Source organism: Harpia harpyja, chromosome 16 (assembly GCF_026419915.1).
Source record: "Harpia harpyja isolate bHarHar1 chromosome 16, bHarHar1 primary haplotype, whole genome shotgun sequence".
NCBI lineage: Eukaryota > Metazoa > Chordata > Aves > Accipitriformes > Accipitridae > Harpia > Harpia harpyja.
Window position 1 is genome coordinate 21306139 of NC_068955.1, and position 19542 is coordinate 21325680.

At 37.7% G+C, this 19542-nt stretch overlaps 1 protein-coding gene and 1 pseudogene across 7 annotated transcripts in view; one reads left to right on the forward strand and one right to left on the reverse strand.

Annotated features, from left to right (window-relative positions):
* Window positions 1–19542, reverse strand: part of SBF2 (SET binding factor 2) — a 288893-nt gene that overhangs the window by 91292 nt on the left and 178059 nt on the right. The gene's annotated exons all lie outside the window — the stretch shown is intronic.
* Window positions 407–892, forward strand: LOC128152315 (peptidyl-prolyl cis-trans isomerase NIMA-interacting 1-like; annotated as a pseudogene).

Here is a 19542-nt window from a genome sequence, read left to right on the forward strand (position 1 = left end):
AAATCAGTTTTTCGCTTTAGAAAAATATTGTTTGGATAGAGGTGGAATTTTACATCTATCTTCTGAAATGCAAAGAGTTGACGCTCAGCTCAAATCAATTACCAAAAGATTCTGGGTCTAGTTCACTATGGACAAATTGAACAAACAGTGGCTGATGAAATGTAACTTGGAAGTAGGGCTCACTGAAAATTTTCCATTGAATAGCATGTGATAACAAAATAATTTTTATTTATGCTAAAAACCCTCACTGACATCATCTTAGAAAAGAGAACTAAACCCCAGAGTTTTCCCCTTGAGAGACAGTTTCTTATAGATACCTTGCCAATTGTAACTGATTTTCTGGGGAAACAGATTTTTCTGGGGCCAGGCCAGGCACGTGTGGTGCAGGAGGCACAGCCGAGGGAAGATGGCGGAGGAGGAGAAGCTGCCCACGGGCTGGGAGAAGCACATGAGCCACAGCTCCAGCCGTGTGTATTACTTCAACCACATCAGAAATGCCAGCCAGTAGAAACGGCCCAATGGCAGTAGGAAGAACGGCCAAGGGGAGCCTAACAAAGTACAATGTTCACATCTGTTGGTGAAACACCACCAGTCCAGAAGACCCTTGTCATGGAGGCAGGAAAAGATCACACAGACCAAAGATGAGGCACTGAAGATTATAAATGGCTACACCCAGAGATAAAAATCAGGAGACGAAGATTTTGCATCTCTTGCTTCCCAGTTTAGCAACTGCAGCTCAGCAAATGTGGGAGGCGATCTGGCTGCATTTGGAGGAGGTCAGATGCAGAAACCTTTTGAAGATCGCTCATTCGCACTGAGGGCTGGCGAGATGAGCGGACCAGTTTTCAAAGAACCAGGGATCCACATCATCCTACACACAAAGTGAAGTGCCTTGGTGGCACGTAGAAAGGAAAGGACGAGCAGAATTTTTTTTTTTTTTTTAAATTAAGAACACACCCCCCCTGCTACCCCCCCCCCCCCAAAAACAAACCCAAAACCAAACAAACCAAAAATGGACATGGACCTGTTGGAGTGAGTCCAGAGGAGGGCCACGAAGATGATCAGAGGGCTGGAGCACCTCTCCTATGAAGACAGGCTGAGAGAGTTGGGGTTGTTCAGCCTGGAGAAGAGACGGCTCTGGGGAGACCTTATAGCAGCCTGCCAGTACCTAAAGGGGGACTACAAGAAAGCCGGAGGGGGACTTTTTACAAGGGCATGTAGTGATAGGACAAGGGGTAATGGCTTTAAACTGAAAGAGGGCAGATTTAGATTAGATGTAAGGAAGTTCTTCACAGTGAGGATGGTGAGGCCCTGGAACAGGTTGCCCAGAGAGGTTGTGGCAGCCCCATCCCTGGAAGTGTTCAAGGCCAGGTTGGATGGGGCTTTGAGCAACTTAGTGGAAGGTGTCCCTGCCCATGGCAGGGGGGTTGGAACTAGATGATCTTTAAGGTCCCTTCGAACCCAAACCATTCTATGATTCTAAAACCTTAGGCAACACCTCAAAGGAGACAAGGAACAGGTTTGGGGGATCTACAGACTGGACAGTAGGAAGCAAGTCCTCATAGAAGGCATTTCCAGACAAATGATGAACAAAACAGTGATTAAGAACAGAAAGCACAGGCTGACCAAGGGAAAATGGATCAACCTCTATGATGAAATAACAAGCTCCATAGCTGAGGAAAGAGCAGCACATCTCATTTACCTTGGCTTTAACAGGACTTTTGACACATGCTCCTTTGGTATCCTTCTAGGCAAGCTGGGGAGATATGGTCTAGATGAAAGAGTGGAAAACTGATGGCACTATCAGACTCAAAAGACAGTGGTCAATGGTTCCAAGTTTAACGGGCAGGTGGTTATAAGTCATGTTTTCAGGGGTTGACACTGTGGCAAATACCACCTAATGTTTTCATTAACAACCTGGAAAGTGGCATGAAATGCATCTTCATCAAATTTCTGGATGACACCAAGTTTGGGAAAGTGGTAAATATGCTGGAGGGCAGGACTGCTACTAACTGGCATCACAGCCTGTCAGAAACAGACTGACAAGAACCTCCTGAACTTCAACAAAGACAAATGCAAAGTTCTGCATGAGGGACAGGGTAACTCCATGCAAAAACATAAGCATGAACATGAACAGCACCTGGAACCATGTGCTGTGTTTATACATGTCAAACCAAGACCGTGCCCTAAAATTCAGAAAAAGGTGCAAAATTAATTACCTTGTTTTGTTGGTGTTTGCAGATATCAGCAAACTCTGTACAGTATAGACAGCTCCAAGGAATCAGTAAAACAGATAACATTGCAGTTGAATTGAACAGACACTCAACATGAGAGGAAATGGAAATACTATGAAGTACCTTGATGCAAAAAAAAAAAAAAATTATAAGAAAAGCAACAGGCAGAAGAAGTAAACAGATTTACAGTAGTGATATTAAGTTTCTCAAGGAACTATATGAGGTAAAGAGTAAATAATTGGAAACAATGCGTAAGACCGATGGGAGGCAGGAGGGGAAAGAATATCTTGTACCAAGTAAAAAATGTTAAAAACATTAGTTTCACCAAGAGATACACTCATAGCAGGGGCAAAAGAACAAAACAGAGAGTTTAAGGCTCCCATCCAAGAGACGGAAACTGTCAGGAGAATGCAGAACTGAAAGAAGCTCAGAAGAATAAGTATATAAAGGGAAAACACAGTGCTCAACCACCACAGACAAAAATTACTGGAGAAAGCTGATGCCAGGTTTTGGGGGTTTTTTCGGTTGGGTTTTTTTTTTTGTTTGTTTGTTTGGGTTTTTTTTAATTTATATATATACACCGAATGCATCCGCAGGGTTCTGGCAGGTGCCCCTGGGAACCGAAGTACACGTTTGTGTGCATGTAACACTGCCTCTTGGAGACGCATTTTTCACAAACTGCCAAAAGTGGAGTCTCTTTTCAATATGTATTTGACATCTCATTGCCGGACAGCTTCAGTTTTTCTACGCCAACCTTGATAGTACTGAGAAGCTTTGCTACAGTTTTGGCAGAGGCACCAGTTAGTCTGTATACAGCTGCACCAAACGACAACAAGAACGACAATGACCAGCTGCTTCTGGAAGAAGTTTTCTTGGATCAGCTTTGTTGGTGCAGCTCCATTTCTAGGTTCATGAAACAAGTGTCAGCTGCTGGAAGAGGATATTTCTGGAATGACCTGCAATGGCTGCAGAATTTCAAGGATGACAAAGGGGGGTTTTGTGGGTTTTTTTGAGGTAATTCTGCTTATTATAAGGTTGTGAATCTTGAATTCAGCCAGCAAGGGCTTTTCCATGCTTAGGCACAAATGACGCATTGTATTACTTGCACTGGTGAATCTGACAGAACCTAAAATCCCTTGTTGCCAACCCTGCTGCCAGACCTCTCAGTTCCTTAATGGACTGGAATGTAAATTTTCTGTTATGTTTTGAAGAGTAGTTGCAGTTTTAACAACTTTAATACAAGTTGTTGTACAAGTTGCTTAATCAAAAAATCAACCTTGTAACAGCATCAGAATAGGCTCATTCCACATCATGAAAATATCATGCTACTAAAGCAATTATCAGAAATATCCCATTTTTCTGGAGAAAAAACTCCCAGCAAATTTAAGGCTTTATAACTCTGGCTGATAAAGTTTTTTAAAGGATAAATGGTTCATAGAAAAGAATACCTAAAGCAAATTTGGGAAACCAAAGGACATATGTTATGCATGATTAGATAGCATGTTGTAGAGCAGTGTCCACCTTGATGAACGCATCGAATCTGTATGATCAAGGGAGAATGTTGTTGCAAAGCCTGGAAAGCCCAAGAGATTCAGAGACTTCAAGAGCTGCTTGATTTAGTAAAGTGCCCCCTCCAAGATAACATTCATCAATGAAATATATACATTCTAATACAAATATTTAAGCTACGGAAAAGAAAACATAGAAAAATATAGTATTTTTATTTAACTTGATGTGAAGTATTTTAAGTATTCAGATTGTACTTTCCAGTGCATGGGCAGCAGCTTCTTTTATATGGATACAGATTTTTGAAATCTTACACTTCTTTGCGGTTCAATAATACAAGCATGGTAAGTGCATGTGAGATGTGGGAACTGTTTCTTATGAAACTTTTATTAAAAATTCGTTCCTTTAATGTTAATAAAGCGTTTGCTTTTCTAAGAATACAGGCAAAACCAAGTGTGAAGCATGTTTTCTGAGAGATAAATAAAGACAACAGAAGAAACAGTAAAACAATTTTAAACTGGCAATTGTAAAACTATCCTCTGAATCTTTCAGTCTTAAAACTTGTTGAATTGATACTTTTCTCTGGGATTTTCAAATGGCTCCAGGATATATGAAGGTTAGAATTCCATGAAGTAATTCCTCCAACTTTGGTTACAGAATTGAAAAAGTAAGCTCCCAAAACATACTGGTTTGTCATCTAGTTGAAGAGGCATGTTTGGATGTCCTTGAAACAAATTCCTGTTCTCTGTAAAAACAGTTCTGCAGGGCAAACACTACTAGATGAAAGAAGAAATCCTTGAGCTTGCTGTGTAGACCAAAGAAGCAGAAGTGTAGTAGGGAACTTTGCTGTAGCATTGCCTTCCAGCAAAACCATTTCTTTAATACGAATTGTAAGAAATCTTGGTATGATCCTTTTCTGTTCCATAGCCTTCTAAATCACGGCTAGTAGCAATATCCATCTAACTAGCCACAGAGAAAGCCTTCTTTGCCAGCTTTTGGGTTGCCAGTTAATCCATTTTAAAACCCTGAGAGATCTTCTCCTAGGCTATCTGATCTTCATTCCTGAGGGTTTTATTCCAAACACCTTTCTGTTCTGTTCTGATCTTCTCAAAATTATAGGGGAAAATGCAAAAAGCACAGTTAATGGTAATGAAAAGATTCATAAAAGGCAGCTTGGGGGTATAGTGAAATATTAGTGAAGCATTAAGTCCCAGCTACACTCATGGTATTTGAAATTCCTTCCACACAATTCATATTTGGAGCTTTCAGAAGGATGAGCCAGATTGCAATGGCTGAAAAAAAAAACCGAGTGGGTAGCGAAAATAAAAAGTGAGAAGTTTAAGCATTAGCGATGGCTTTGGCATCCTAAAAACATCAAGACTCCAATTCTGGAGAATGTGGTAGCAAATTACCAAATGAGTGCAGGATAGAATTCTGAAGATCAATAGCTAATTTCTGGACAATATGGCATTATTTAGTGTGTATAATGAATGAAACGCACTCTATCGGCATGAACTGTCAGCCATGTACAATAGACAAAAATGTGATGTCTCAAAAGACAAATATTTCTAATCTGTCTCTTCCTAACAAGAAATACAAACAGATATCCTGATACATTTCACCATCTTCTCAGTCCTTTTATCTTACCTGCTGTTCTAAGTAGCAAAGAAATCCTTAGGCTTTCAGGAAGACCTTTACTATCAGAGCTGACAAGAATCCCACAGTCCCTGTTGCCTTCTCTTTCAGTACCATGCTAGTGTCTGATGGCCACATTTTACCCAAGCTCCTTATGCTGCTGAAATTTTTGGATCTTGTTCTTTGCTGTTTTGTAAGGAGATTTAACAGCGTAGCTTTTGATTCAGTACTGTGAGACATAGCATTAGGTGATCTTAGTCAACAATTTAATAAAAATTTCAAATACTGTTATTTACCACCCTTCTCCTTCTTCTTTGAACCTTCTCCTCTCCACAGAAAATAAAAGAATAAATAATAAAGATCTGGGCTTTCTATATTAACACACAGTGAGAGAGATAGATGCGCAAGCACAGTACAATGCTACTGTGTAGTATACTGATGCCCATTTGTGGAGCGAGACACATGAATGCGATGATGCAGTGGTGTATAGGAAGGGTAGTGACATGCAGTCCAAGCTGTTCCAGAGAGCACACAGTACGTAAACAGATTAAGTCAGCCTGGAAGAAACGATGCCAAACACATAGCATGGCACTTGCAGCAGTACCACTGGATCCACCTGAACAAGGGCACATGAACTGAACAGCAAACTTGCTGTATTTTCAGTGAGGTGCAGAAAATAAGCTATTTTGCCAGGTAATGCATTCCAAGGATTTGATTGTGTGAATGGAAATCATCTTGATGCACCACAGCTGAGTAGAGGACTAATAATAGCCTCCTCCCTGTGAGCAGACAAAGCTCCTCTGTCACTACAGACAAACATTACATGTATTACATGTTGTCAAAAAATTATCTCACCATTTTGCATTCACAGTTCAATTTGCAATTGATCTTATATTTTATTTACACAAATGAAGTAATAAATTAAATTCATAAATACTTACATTAGTCTCACTCTTCTCCAAAACAACCTCTCTCGTCTCCCCACCCCCTTGGCTATCACTGAAGTTTAGACCACATTATAGTATTTCCATTTAACTCTATAGCTGGGAATATCTGCATGATAGTAATCTGCTAATATCGTATATTTATAACAATAAAGGGAAAATTAAGTATTTTTCTCTTACAATAGCTGATTCTAAATATTTATGTTTATTTTTAAAATAAAATAAGGAAAAAGCTGACTGATAAGCACCAGAGTTTTATATTATAAGCTAAAAGTTATTATTAAATATTAAATTTAATATTATATATTAAATATATAATGTCTTATAAAATATTAAATAAAGGTATATGTCCAATAGTTAGATACAGCTGCTGTCTCAAGAAGTATGTTAAACTTGATAAATTTTTACAAAGTACAAGAATGCAAAGATAAAACGGTCTTACTTTTTTGTGATAATTTACCAAGTATCTGGTACGCAACTACAAAATATTTTCCCAAGTTTTCAAAAGAATTCATGATTGCCTTCGAAGTACATGATTTTTTTCTGACCTTAAATATGACAGCTAAGTGTCAGCCAAAATTCACCATTGCTGTAACAATAACACGGAGGTGCTGCACATCTGATTTTGATGAAAATCTCCAGAAAATACCTTGTCATTAAATGTTGGACCCAAATCCTTTATCTTCATGCTGAATGAGTTAAGTACAGAGATATACTATGTGTTGCATTTTTATTTCGTTAGTTTTTAATAATGGCATCACTGCAGCCAGTACACAACAAAATAAGGATTACCCTATCTCATAACAATAATGAACTTAGTGAGATCAACACACGAATGGAAGTTTTTGTATACCTAAAATAATATGATTACTTCATCTGGGCACACAACGAGTTAACAAAAAAATAAATTTAAAGGTATAGTATTCAGAAAAGCATACTACCTGCCAACTATTACTAGCATACCAGTAATCAGGGAAGTGAGATAAAGGAAATCTATATGGTAATAGTGGTAATCATTAGATGATCATAGCAGAGTCTACAGTACTGCAACAATTTCTGGAATACATAAAAGTTCTACAACCTAATAGTGTCTCAAATCAAGACATGAAGAAATCTTAAATTAAGGAAACACCTCTCAGTTGAATTGCAGAGTTTCAAAACATCAGGTTTAGAATCACAGAATCATGGAATGGTTTGGGTTGGAAGGGACCTTAAAGATCACCTAGTTCCAACCCCCCTGCCATGGGCAGGGACACCTTCCACTAGACCAGGTTGCTCAAAGCCCCATCCAACCTGGCCTTGAACACTTCCAGGGATGGGGCATCCACAACATCTCCAGGCTACCTGTTCCAGTGCCTCACCACCCTCACAGTGAAGAACTTCTTCCCTACAGCTAATCTAAATCTGCCCTCTTTCAGTTTAAAGCCATTACCCGTTGTCCTATCACTACATGCCGTTGTACATGCCTTGTTTCCAGATACGTCTTTTACCGACGTGATTTCCTAAACAGACGCAACTATTTTGTAATAATGATTAATAAAGTTGGTTGTCTGTCATGAGGAGGAAAAAAAACAAATAAAGTTGGAGAAATCACTATGGAGTGATGATAAAATAAATGCAAGAGATTTCATACTAGCTAAAAAATGACTGCCAAAGCATGACTACCAAACACAGTGAAAAGAATACAGAAATGAATAACAAGGAGACCAAGAAAGCACAAAGAACATTGCTTTAGCTGCTTCCAGGGGCATCTGTTCTGAACTGAAAAGCTGCATGTTGACTAGGAAAAAGAAATATATCAACATTTTTTGTTAATAACACGGATTTTAAATACTTCTAACCACTATAGTTCTTGCATACATTGCTAATCAAAATTCATTTTTGAATAAGTACTTCAGCTTTTATTTCTAAAAAGTGACACATTCATACAAAATTGTGACAGAACCAAGCTTTACAGTGGTATGGTACAAGATAAAGGTTTCTGCACTAGATACTAAAGTTCACGATCAAATGTTGGTTATAGTCTTTTCAGTAAGTTTTTTAAAGTCTTTCTTCAGGAAAACTTTTACTGGAGAATTTTGAAAGTCTTCAGGTTTTGACTTCAAATGACTTCATTGAAAATTAATTTGTTCATGATTTCTTTCTTATTAGACTGTTGCCTGAGTAGCCAAAGATGTTTCATCACTAACATGGAGATTACAGGCTCCACCAGAATTTCAACTACCCCCAAGGACCTCTAAGGTCAGCTTCTTTTTACTGACCAGAAAACTGAGCTACACACTTGTTCATTTTATTTTAAGTACATAATTATGTTTCAAATGTTGAAAATGAGATAGGAATAGATGTAGGATATTTTAATTTTTTGTTAAGATGGAAAATGTTGAACATAGTCCCTTTACTAAGAGGTAACAGGGAACATCTGACATTCCCTGTAATACTCCCTCTCTCTCTTAGCAAGCATCTTCATTTGTTTCTCTTCATGCTCCCAAGAGCATGTACTATCAGTAACTGAAACAAAAAATTTTCAAACTCCTCATGGAAATAATGCGCACCAAGAAAATATGCTGACTTAGGTAAATTTGCTAAACATTATTTGGTTCAAGCTGACTTGGAAAAGAAGTCATTCCACCCCCAACAAATTCTAATCCCCTTCTCCAAACACAGTATTTATGGAGATCGATAAAACCTGAGTGGACAACATGTAACCTCAAAAATGTTTGTTGAATACTCAGAAAATTTCTGGCTGCATAATCTTTAACGTGGTCTGGAAAGACGTATCCAAGAATCAGCAATACTCCCCACAGTTTTGATTACTCCTAGGTGATCTCAGATGACATGAATTTCAAGTAGGCTATTGAAGAAAGTGAATGTCTGTATAAAAGTGGTAATTGGAATGCTCATATATTTTAGTATACCTGTTCTCACTTTTAAGCACAGAATGCCCCCAGATTTGAAGCCAGGAATGAACACCACCAAATGGCACTCTGAATAGACTTCAGGTAGGATCTTACACCTTTCCATGAGTCCATTTTCCATGAATAGATGATTATGGTTTGGAATAGTTAATTATGGTTTGCTGGATTGATTTTAAGTTAATCAGTTTGGATGCCTACTGTTTTCATATGCAGGTTGTACGTTCAATTTGAAATTAGACAAGACTGACAGAAATCTTTGTTATATGGCACTTTTATACCAAATTATCCTGAAGCAGTTCTTTGCAGTGAGCACATGTAAAATGCATTTGGCAGCCCTTTGTTAAAGTTTAGCTGAAATATGGATAATCAAAGAAGTGATTCTCATAACACCTCTCAGCACCCTGGTTTGGTTTTTCTCTGCAGTTGTGGTTTTCATGTTTTGATCCATGCAACACTGCTGGTGTACTGACTATGCCTGAGAGGTTGTGAAAAGTAACTGAAAAACCCCAAGCCTAGCATCAGTTAAGTTTTCTTCACAGAAAATGTTTTACACTGTAACTAGCTCTGTAGGGCTGGAGGCTAAATGGATAGGGGATTGGGAAGATAACAGCCATCTATCATAATCAAGTCAGGATCAAAGTCTATGACTTTCTTACACATGCAATTCAGAGGCTGAGAAACAAATTGTGTTAACATAACTGTAGTTGTGGCCTGTGGCTTTTAAACAGAACCACATATGGTTAGTATTTCAACTATTCCCAAATGACAAAGGCAAGGCTCCAAAATAGTCCATTAAAATAAATATTTTCCTTTAAATTTTTTTTCACAAAAGCAACTACACCTTTCAACTTCATAAATATAACAGGCTAAATTCCAATGAAATTGATAGTCTAGAATCTTGAATTTGGCCTGAAAACAATAAATTAAAGGCTGTTTTAGTCCACCGGCTTTGCCGGCATTAACATTTTTTTCTCTTACAAAGAAAAAATGTCCAAAACAACAACTTGTTTTGCCTCTGCTCTAATACAAAAAAAATTATTCAGTAGGCTTTATTTGGTTCAAGAGTGTGAACCCCAGCTTCTGCTGGCACATAAGACAGACGCTAATCAAGAAAATGTTGTGGGTAGCATCATATTTTGTGCTATCTGTGAATCTAGATTGTACTAACGCTAATGTACTTGTGTAAGTGGAAAATATCAGAGCATGCATGATACTTACAGAAGCAAATTTTGTGAGACTTGGAAGTATAGGAAAATATATAAAATATGAGCAATTACATTAAGGTATTGAAAGTGAAAAAAAATGAAAACTTGTTGAGAATTAAAATCATCAGTACTGTTGAAGGTGTATATATAATACATAAAACTCAGATGCCTATGGTTCTGAGGTAGACACAATATTGTAATGCAGATAAGGAAAAAGATGAAGTTTCTAAAGAAGAAGTGCTGAAAATCATGGCATCCTCATAATCCATGTTGATTTTAAGTGTATTATTATTACCACAGTTACAGTAAGAGATGATCTAGTAAGATACTTCATTCCATACACCTGGAAGGGATACAGAATATTACATGCCAGTTGTAAGCAACTTATTTAGGTATAACAAAGGATGTTTATTCTCTAAAGTGACGTTTAATCAGTTAACATTGAAAGCAAAGGTTTTACAAGTTGTTCAACTGACCAGAAGAATTAATTTCATCAAAATAAGTTGCTTTTGTCCTCAAAAGTCGAATAATCTAGACAGAAAGTTAATTCCATTTGTACTCACAAACATTGTGAGATTTTAGACTATTAAACATGCAATTCAAATTTTAATTCCTAGCTCCCAAGTGGAGTTTTGGAGTTTCGAGTTGAAGAACTGGGAGGAGAGGCAGGGATGGGGGTTGGTGGTTTTTGTTTGTTTGTTTCCTTAATCTATAGACATTAGGTGAAGTTATTTTTAAATACTTTTTTGGATCCCTAGATACCACAGCCTGCCCCCTGACTGTGTATAGGGGGGAATTACTAAAAGTAATCTTCACCATAGCATGTTTACATGGCATTTTCCCATGCATCCTAAAAACCAATTCATGTAAGCCATAAACCTGGGCTATAATATTGAAAATGAATGTCAACAGCTGCAAGAATTTTTTATAACATATGTAAATTGTCAAACATTCCTTTGTTTATACCTTAATTTTCTGGTTTTGTTCTATAACTTCACACACTTTTTGTTTATGTAACTGTAGAGGTAGGTCTATTACTGTAAAGAAATCACTTCTTAAGCTTTTTTCCTTAAGAATAATACTAAAATGCCACTATGTTCACTATTTTTTGTTTGTCATATTAATGCGTTTGTCAAAGTTTACACAAGATATTGACAAAACCCAGAACTGGCCTGTGTTTTATGGTATTTATCTCAACATCACACTTCAATTTTTGAATATAAGTTGCCAAGATTTCAATTGTTTAAACGAATGGTTATACAAACATTACAGCAACCAAATGATTAGAAGACTTTGAATATATTTCAATGTTCTTTCTGTTTTAGAAATGACTGTATGTGAAAAATAAATAAAAGATGATGCTCTTACAGCCACCCATTGGCACTTTTATGCAAATTCCTGCAAAATAAAGCATTTAAAAACAGACAACTTCATAAAATTCCTTATAGAAACAACAAACCAGTCTTCTGTATGGCATGTTTCTTCCAGTAAGTTAAGTATCATCAATGATCAAGGGAGCACACACCTTGCTCACAGAGCAGAGAAGCATTCTACTTCAGCTGCTCTACTTCAGCTACCTCGGTTTAACACTTATTTGAAGGGTGAAATGCACTGGGGGAAGACCAGAGTGAGACTATGTTCAACAGGCAAACTCTTCCCCTTCATTTTAGTAATGAAAGACTGCACTAAAGCTAAATACACATGTGCATATGGGTGGCCACAGAGGTACTTTCACTGAATGGGTACAGTACATCAATACTGTATAATATTTTGTTACTTATGGTATACGTAAAATGACACTCAATACAGATTAAGCACATGTAAACATACCTAACAGTGTTATACACAAATCTATATGGAATTATGTACCTGTACTGAAATGCACATTATATACATACATAAAATTTAAAATAAAAACAAAATGCCATGTGTTTCTTCCATATTTTTGTTAGATATAAAACTTGTAAAAACAGAAGTCATTCTATTAGCAAAATGTCTATTCTTTCCAACATCAAAGACTTTTTTTTTTTCTTTTTTACTACCCTTCATCAGTCCACCTCTTTCACAGACAGGCTGGAGAGCAACTACACAGCAGTATAACACAATTCCTAATCCAGACTTGTTTTATTTACAGCAGTGAGTAGCGCACAAATACATGTCTGCTTTTCATCAAGACGACCAAAAATATTTAGAACACAGAGTTATTAGGAACACTTGGTAACCACAAGGCCACAATTAACAGTAATGAACACTTAAGAGCAGTCAGAGCCTACCACGTCAACACTCCAAGAAGCTACATGGTTTCAGTAAGATACCTATGTGTGAGCAAACACACGCAAGCATGCCCTGCATTAACAGCAAATACAGGAGGATTGAACAAAGGCCAATGGCAGGAGGTGTCCATTAAGAGTAAAGACTGCTCTAGCTGACGAACATCCCAGAGACCCAACCGGGACAGGTAGGTTTGTACCACTCTCCTTATCCCTGCGAGGGGGCTACTTGGTGTGACACTCTCATTTGGCGTCTGATGCTCTAGTGCTTATGGTTGTGTCCAAAAGGCTATCACATTTTTATTAACCTATCTGTAAGCCAGATAGGACCTGACTGAAATCAGTGTAACCCAGACACAGACCAGCTGTCTGCAGTTTGGATAACATACCCTACATTTTTTTTCTAAAATGCCTACATTGCTACGTAAATGCCACGTAAAATCTGCTAAAATATGCCCAAAACTCTTCCAGATCATCACAGCTCCTCCCATACCTATTTTTGTTGCTGCTGTTTTGCTTCAAGGGCCTTGGTTTCGGCTGTGCAGTACCCCTGTGAGGCCGTGACTGCGGCTGTGGGCAGCAGGGGGCTGCGGGGCACCCTGGGCTGGTCACAGCCCCAGCTGGAAACCCCACTGTGAGCCCCAAAGCTGCAACCAGCCAGAGGAGCCAGCGGTGCTGCTGCTCACATGTATTTCTGCTTGTTCTTGTATTAAAAGCAATACCCCACTATCATTTGATATTTGTAATAAAATATTAAGCAGAGGCCCTTAAAACCAGGCTGAATCCCGCTCTGATAAGGGCATAGAAACATAATGAATGCATAATCAATATCCCCACATCCTGCAGTCCAGAAAACAAGTTGTATCTATGGCAAGTTATATCAACAGAAAAGGAGGACACTATCACATTTTTATTCTGGCATTTCTGGTCATTTTTCACATTAGCAGCAAGAGGCCTGGGGCAAACCAGGGGATTCCCTACAACCAGAGCCCTCGAGACGTATGTTCGAGATGCACATTCATTCACACTCTGATCACAGCGGGACTTGGGGATTATTTTAACTTCTGCGTTACTACTGAGTTTATATTTATGTGTATACTAGTATATATATTTTTCTATATAGCTGACATAGTTATCTGTATCACCCTTGTGCCTTGTGTATGCACATGCATACGTGTATACATAGAGGGGAGGAGGAATTGTGTGAACACAACATGTTTTGGTGAGAAGCCGAGAGGGAGGGAGGCTGAAGGCATGTCATGGGACTCTCATGACTGCTAATCCTTCTCTTTTCCTGTCTTTAAGTAACAGTCTTGCACAATAGTTATGGAGGGCAGGTCCAAGCAGAAGTCACAAACTCTGTCAGATTACCAGAAGCAGGGTCTCGGAAGTCTGCAGGGAAATAGCAATTCAGGAAGTGCCCAGCCACACACGAGCTCATTCCTGAACACCTCTGCTGGCACAGCGCCAGTGTGAAAAGCAGCCATGGTTTTCTGCTGCCTGGTCATCAAAGAAATTCCTCACTAAAACCACAGAGGCAGTTCAACGCAACTTGAGACAACCACCTTGGTGGCTGGACACGCATGCAGAACCAGCCAGACACCTCTCTGTAGAGACCACTGCACAACCAAGTCTCCCTAAGTGATGCAGAAAGGAATTACTTGGACACTGCGACCTCCACAGGGAGAGTCCTGGCCCAGTGAAGAATGGCTACTGCTATGTCAAGGTGGTCATTTCCCTTGATACCTGCAGAGTAGGTAACTGTAGGCTGGTCTTCTAGCAGCAGTAATAAAGCTAAAAAGTCTGCAATGCTGAGTGACAGCAGTACGCATGTACCTACTTGGTGAATACGTACATACATAGACAATCCCACAGAGAAAGAAACACTATTTTCTGGATTTTGTAAAAAAGATGCCTATGACTGGATTTTTCCTGGACTGTGTGGCCATCCAATGAGATTGGATGAATATAACAGTATGCTCCTCAGAGCAAAGAAAGGAAAAATAAAAACAGATGAGCAATACAATCTTTTACAACGTACTTCCATTTTTTTTGTAGAGAAATTACGTGAGCACCATCAGTTCAGCCATGTGCAATGACATTCTAGTATCTTGCAATTTCTTGGGAAAAAGATTCAGAAAGATTCAGAAATAGTAGTTTTTAAGAACTTTAAGTTCTTTAAGTCCAGAACATTACAGGTGGACCCCTGAAAAGTCAGCAGGATAGAAAAACTGTTATTTCTACTTTTTGGGTAACAAACCATGGACCAGAGAAACTATATGATTGTGGCCATTATGACCAACCCCCCCCCCCCCCAAAACCAAACCTGCAGTGCAATATGGAATTAAACCTGAAAGTTTCAAGTCCAAGCCTTAAACACTAGAATGTCCTTTCTTTCACTTAAATAATACCATGACTATGTCCAACACAATGAAAAAGATCAAATTGTTAATAACTGATGAATTAATAGAATTAAGTGTGGCCCTGTTAAACTCCCATGATTTCTCTTCACGATATATTTTCTATGCTTTAAAATACCTTAAAATATTTTCAAATACTGCTGTTCTTCAAACATTACTTCTGAGAGTCTCTACTTCCAGGAACACAAGTCAAACTGAGTAACAAAAAGCAGGCCATGATATAAAAGTCTGAAAGGAGAGAAACCTACTATAATCCTCCAAAACAAAGATGTTTAGCAACATAAGTTTTCAACATAAAATACGAGAAATACTAGTTCATTTAACCTTTATATTGCCAAGAATTTGAATCATACGACACACACACACGGCTGATTTTCTCTCAGGAGTAATAAAATCTTTCTTGTTATTGGACAGTATTCACAAACCTCTGAAATCTAAGAACTGACTGACAATTTTTAAACTTTATCTGGTGGCAGAACATAATACAGAAGTTATTTCCATAAGAAAAATAAATTTAATATTATTTATAGAATGCCATTGTTTTTTAATTCTGTATATTAATGTTTCTTTCACAACAGACTGAAGGGGCCCTTATTAAACCAAAGCAATACAGAAGAGTCACAAGCAAAATTCTAGAGGCAAAATTAATCAATACTATCTTTCATCCGCTTTTGGTCACTGTTGGAAAACAGATGCACTAAATTTTTAAATTTGCCCTGGTTGCTACTAAGACTTCCTACAGTTGTTTTTCATACCGTATACTATAAGTATACTTTTAGAACACTCAGTATACTCTATTTGAAAGATAAACATCTGCTTATTGCCACTATGGAAAGCCCTAGTGATCTATTAGAAATTATCTAAAACACTAAAACAATGAATAATTTGTCTATTATTAAAGATATTCTCTGTTACACTGGTACAACACATGCGTATTCATACAGACGTGACACTGGAGCAAATCAGGTCCTAAAACAGCATTGGTGACTTTGTAGGCTGTCAGATTAAATCACATCATTAGAAGACCCCACCCCTTTCCTACATCTAAAGAACAGAATTTTGAAAGTATTTAACAGTTTTATGCACCTTATTCGCACTCTAACCACATTTAGATTAAGTACTCCAGACGTCTGGGGCACATACGTTTTCCAATTTGACCCACATTTGCCAAAGAAAAGCATTAATATGCAGTTAAGCAATATTACTGACCAACATCTTGGAGAGGCAATGTTATATTGCTACATTGTAGTTTTGGAGTTTTTCTTTTTAAATTAAAAGTTTCATCTGTTCCAACTAGCAAAGGAAGCTAGCGCATAGTCCTCCACTATCTGAAGAGAATCTTTCCCCAGAAAAAAGTTTTTTTAGGAAGCCTTATTGTTACTGTTAAGTATTTTATGCAAACTATTTAGAATGTCTTTTTAATAAAAAAATTCTTTCTGATTATCAAGTACTCTCCACCTACACATGGGAGAAGTTACCATCTTCAGGCCTTTTCTTCTGCCATTTTATCAAATTAGGTGCTACTATGTTTCAAAATACAGAATTCACTTGCTGCTGCCAGAGCAAAGTCAGAGAGACAATTAAAAATCTGGACAAGTCATGTTGTTTGTAATAGATTAATGGCAAAGCATGCAAATTGAGCCTTGAGATGGCTTTTGCCGTTATTTCTTAATGAGTATTAAAAATACAATGTGTTGCTGGAAACATAATTACATAGAAGAAGTGTTTCTCTGGTAAAAAATAGGCTTTTTAGTTGCAAAAAAGTGAAGTAGTCTTTTTAGAAATGTCAGAGAAAAGCATTTCATTACAGAAAATTAAAGAGGAAAAAACCTTTTAAAATAGGAATTTATGTGTAATTGCAAATTATTCTGAAGTAACCACAGCAGCAGATAGCAAACACCACAGAAATAGTTTCTAGAGAAATAATTTCACATTTTTCTCATTACAGTGCTATCTGTATGAATAAATTGTCAATCAATATATTAAGTTTTCACAACACTGTAGATGGTTTTTAACAGTAATTTAGTTATATAACATATGGAACAGAACATAACGCTTCTGCTTTGCTATCACAGATACTAATCACTACTGTACTACAGGCTGATTAAATGCTTGTCAGAGTATATTATTTGTCAGGGGAAAAATTCTGACTTAGGGCTTGACAATAATGGTTTTAGCAAGTGGCCAATGACAACTCCCAGCAGAGAAAAGCAAATAACTAGGGACTTAATTGCTCTCATCAGAAGACATCTGCTTTAATCAATGAGCAATACAATCTCTATGTAATTTTGATCTTCCTGCTATTAAGAACAGAAGTACCTCTTTCATCTTCATTTCAGCAGCAGTAGATTGTCAATACTTCCCAGACACAGACACACACAGTAAAGCATGTTTTTAAGTATTGACTTACTGCATCATGCCTTACCTCAACTGTATTTGTAAAGCCACCCAAAGTCACCACAAGGCTTGACATGCAGCTCACTACCTGCTAAGTAAGGCAGATTAATATGAAGCTCTATTGTACTATTTCATAGATCACAGGCCTATTAAAAATTTGCAGTGAGGTCCTGCCCATTACCTTCAGACTGTGAATAGTCTAAAGAAGAATAGTTCAAAAGAATGCCACTCTTGGACTGAGAGACTCAAGCTGACAAACACCAGAGATCTCACTAGCCCAAGTTTTGCTATCTCTAGAGAAATCACTAAAATACCACCCTCCCTTTGTCCCAGTTGCAAAATAGCTAGCGATCGGATACTTGGGGAAATACAGCCTAAATAATTTTTTCACTAAAATAAAACAGCTATTAACTGGAAGCAATGGTATGAATATTATATTCCTCTTCTTTAATCTATTCTCAAGGACTGTGGTGTCAGACACATCACACCAGGTATAATGAGACCAGCAACAATATACATGGTGGGATTATTGCTAGCATTTTGTTAACATACTGCTCTTCATCTACAAAATGAGTATACAGAAGCTCTGAAAAAGCATCTGACCTTTATTTTTATGGACTCCAGTAAAACAAGAGAACACATCCTATTAAAAGAAAAAAACTGACACTAAACAACCATGAAAACCTTGAATAGTAACAGAGGGATGTGCAATAAACTCGCAGAATGCAATCCTCCTGGTTTTGTAAGATGTGGCACTGTTCCCAATAAGACAAAGAATTCCGTACATGCCAATAACAGTTTCTTGTTCAAAAGACACTTTTCAGAAATGGCCAACCTGTATCTCTTGAAATACATATGGTTTGCAACAATTCACATCATCAGCAGCAGAGGTTTGGTGGATGGGGAGCATTAGATTTCCTATCTGCATGAGCAAGTGAGCCAGCAGAGCCTGGTATTTCCCAGGGAAAACCATCAGGCTAGGGCTTGCTGCACACACATGCCAGCTCAACCCCGCGTGTACAGTAGAGAGCCAGGGCTCTGTCCAACCTATTGACTGTGCCCAGGGCCTTCCCCTCCTCTCAGCTTTTGTATCAGCTGCCTTATGCCTCCTGGCCACAGCAATATTTTAGTTTGTATCTTACAGTAGCCAATGGGAACATGCAATAACGTTAACAAAAAAATCTGTGACATTTGGTGGTACGACTGAGACAGTTTCTACAATTCCAATAGTTTGGTGACATCTTAAAGCAATACTGCAGTCTAACTCTCCCCAAAACCTCCATCACAATTAATGTGGTATTTCCCTAAAACTTGAATACATCTCCAGTTAAGACCACATTTCTTAAATCAGATTTTTGTATCTTTTTAACAGACACTGTTGAAATTACTTGGTCTTATGACCTGCAGCTAAAAGAATTCATCTCTACAGCAAAATGTTGACTTGCTGAGTCCCACTGCAGCAAGGGCAAATTTAAGTAAGTTCTTGATAATCTATTTTTTCCTCAAACCGATACAGGAAAGCTCCAAAATGTCCCAATTTACATATTGCTCCAAATAATACAGTTGAACAAAGTGCACAGACAAATTATAAATCATGCTTTTATTTTAATATGTCATAAAAATAGATGTACTAAATACTTGCTTCTAACTAGCTGCCCAGCGTCAGGAGTTCAGATGTTTTCATACTGGCCAAGCTTACTCCTGAGAAATGGAAATTTCCATTTTATATTTTCAAAGATATGAAAATACTGTTGGGGGGGGAAGCATAAAAACTATGCCTCCTTACTTGATCTGTTTCCTCTGCATGATTTGAGTTATATTTGCTAGTTTTATTGAGAAAAAAAACCATTCTATTTTAACTTCAGTAAGACTTCAGATGCATTCATTTCTATGAACATTAAGGACCTTCTTGGGTCTTCAAATCACTGGGAAGAAAAATAACATTTTTTTCCTAGAGAAAAATTGGATTTTATTGCTTTATTAAAAGGTGATGTCAGTATTTCTTTCCTCAGCAAA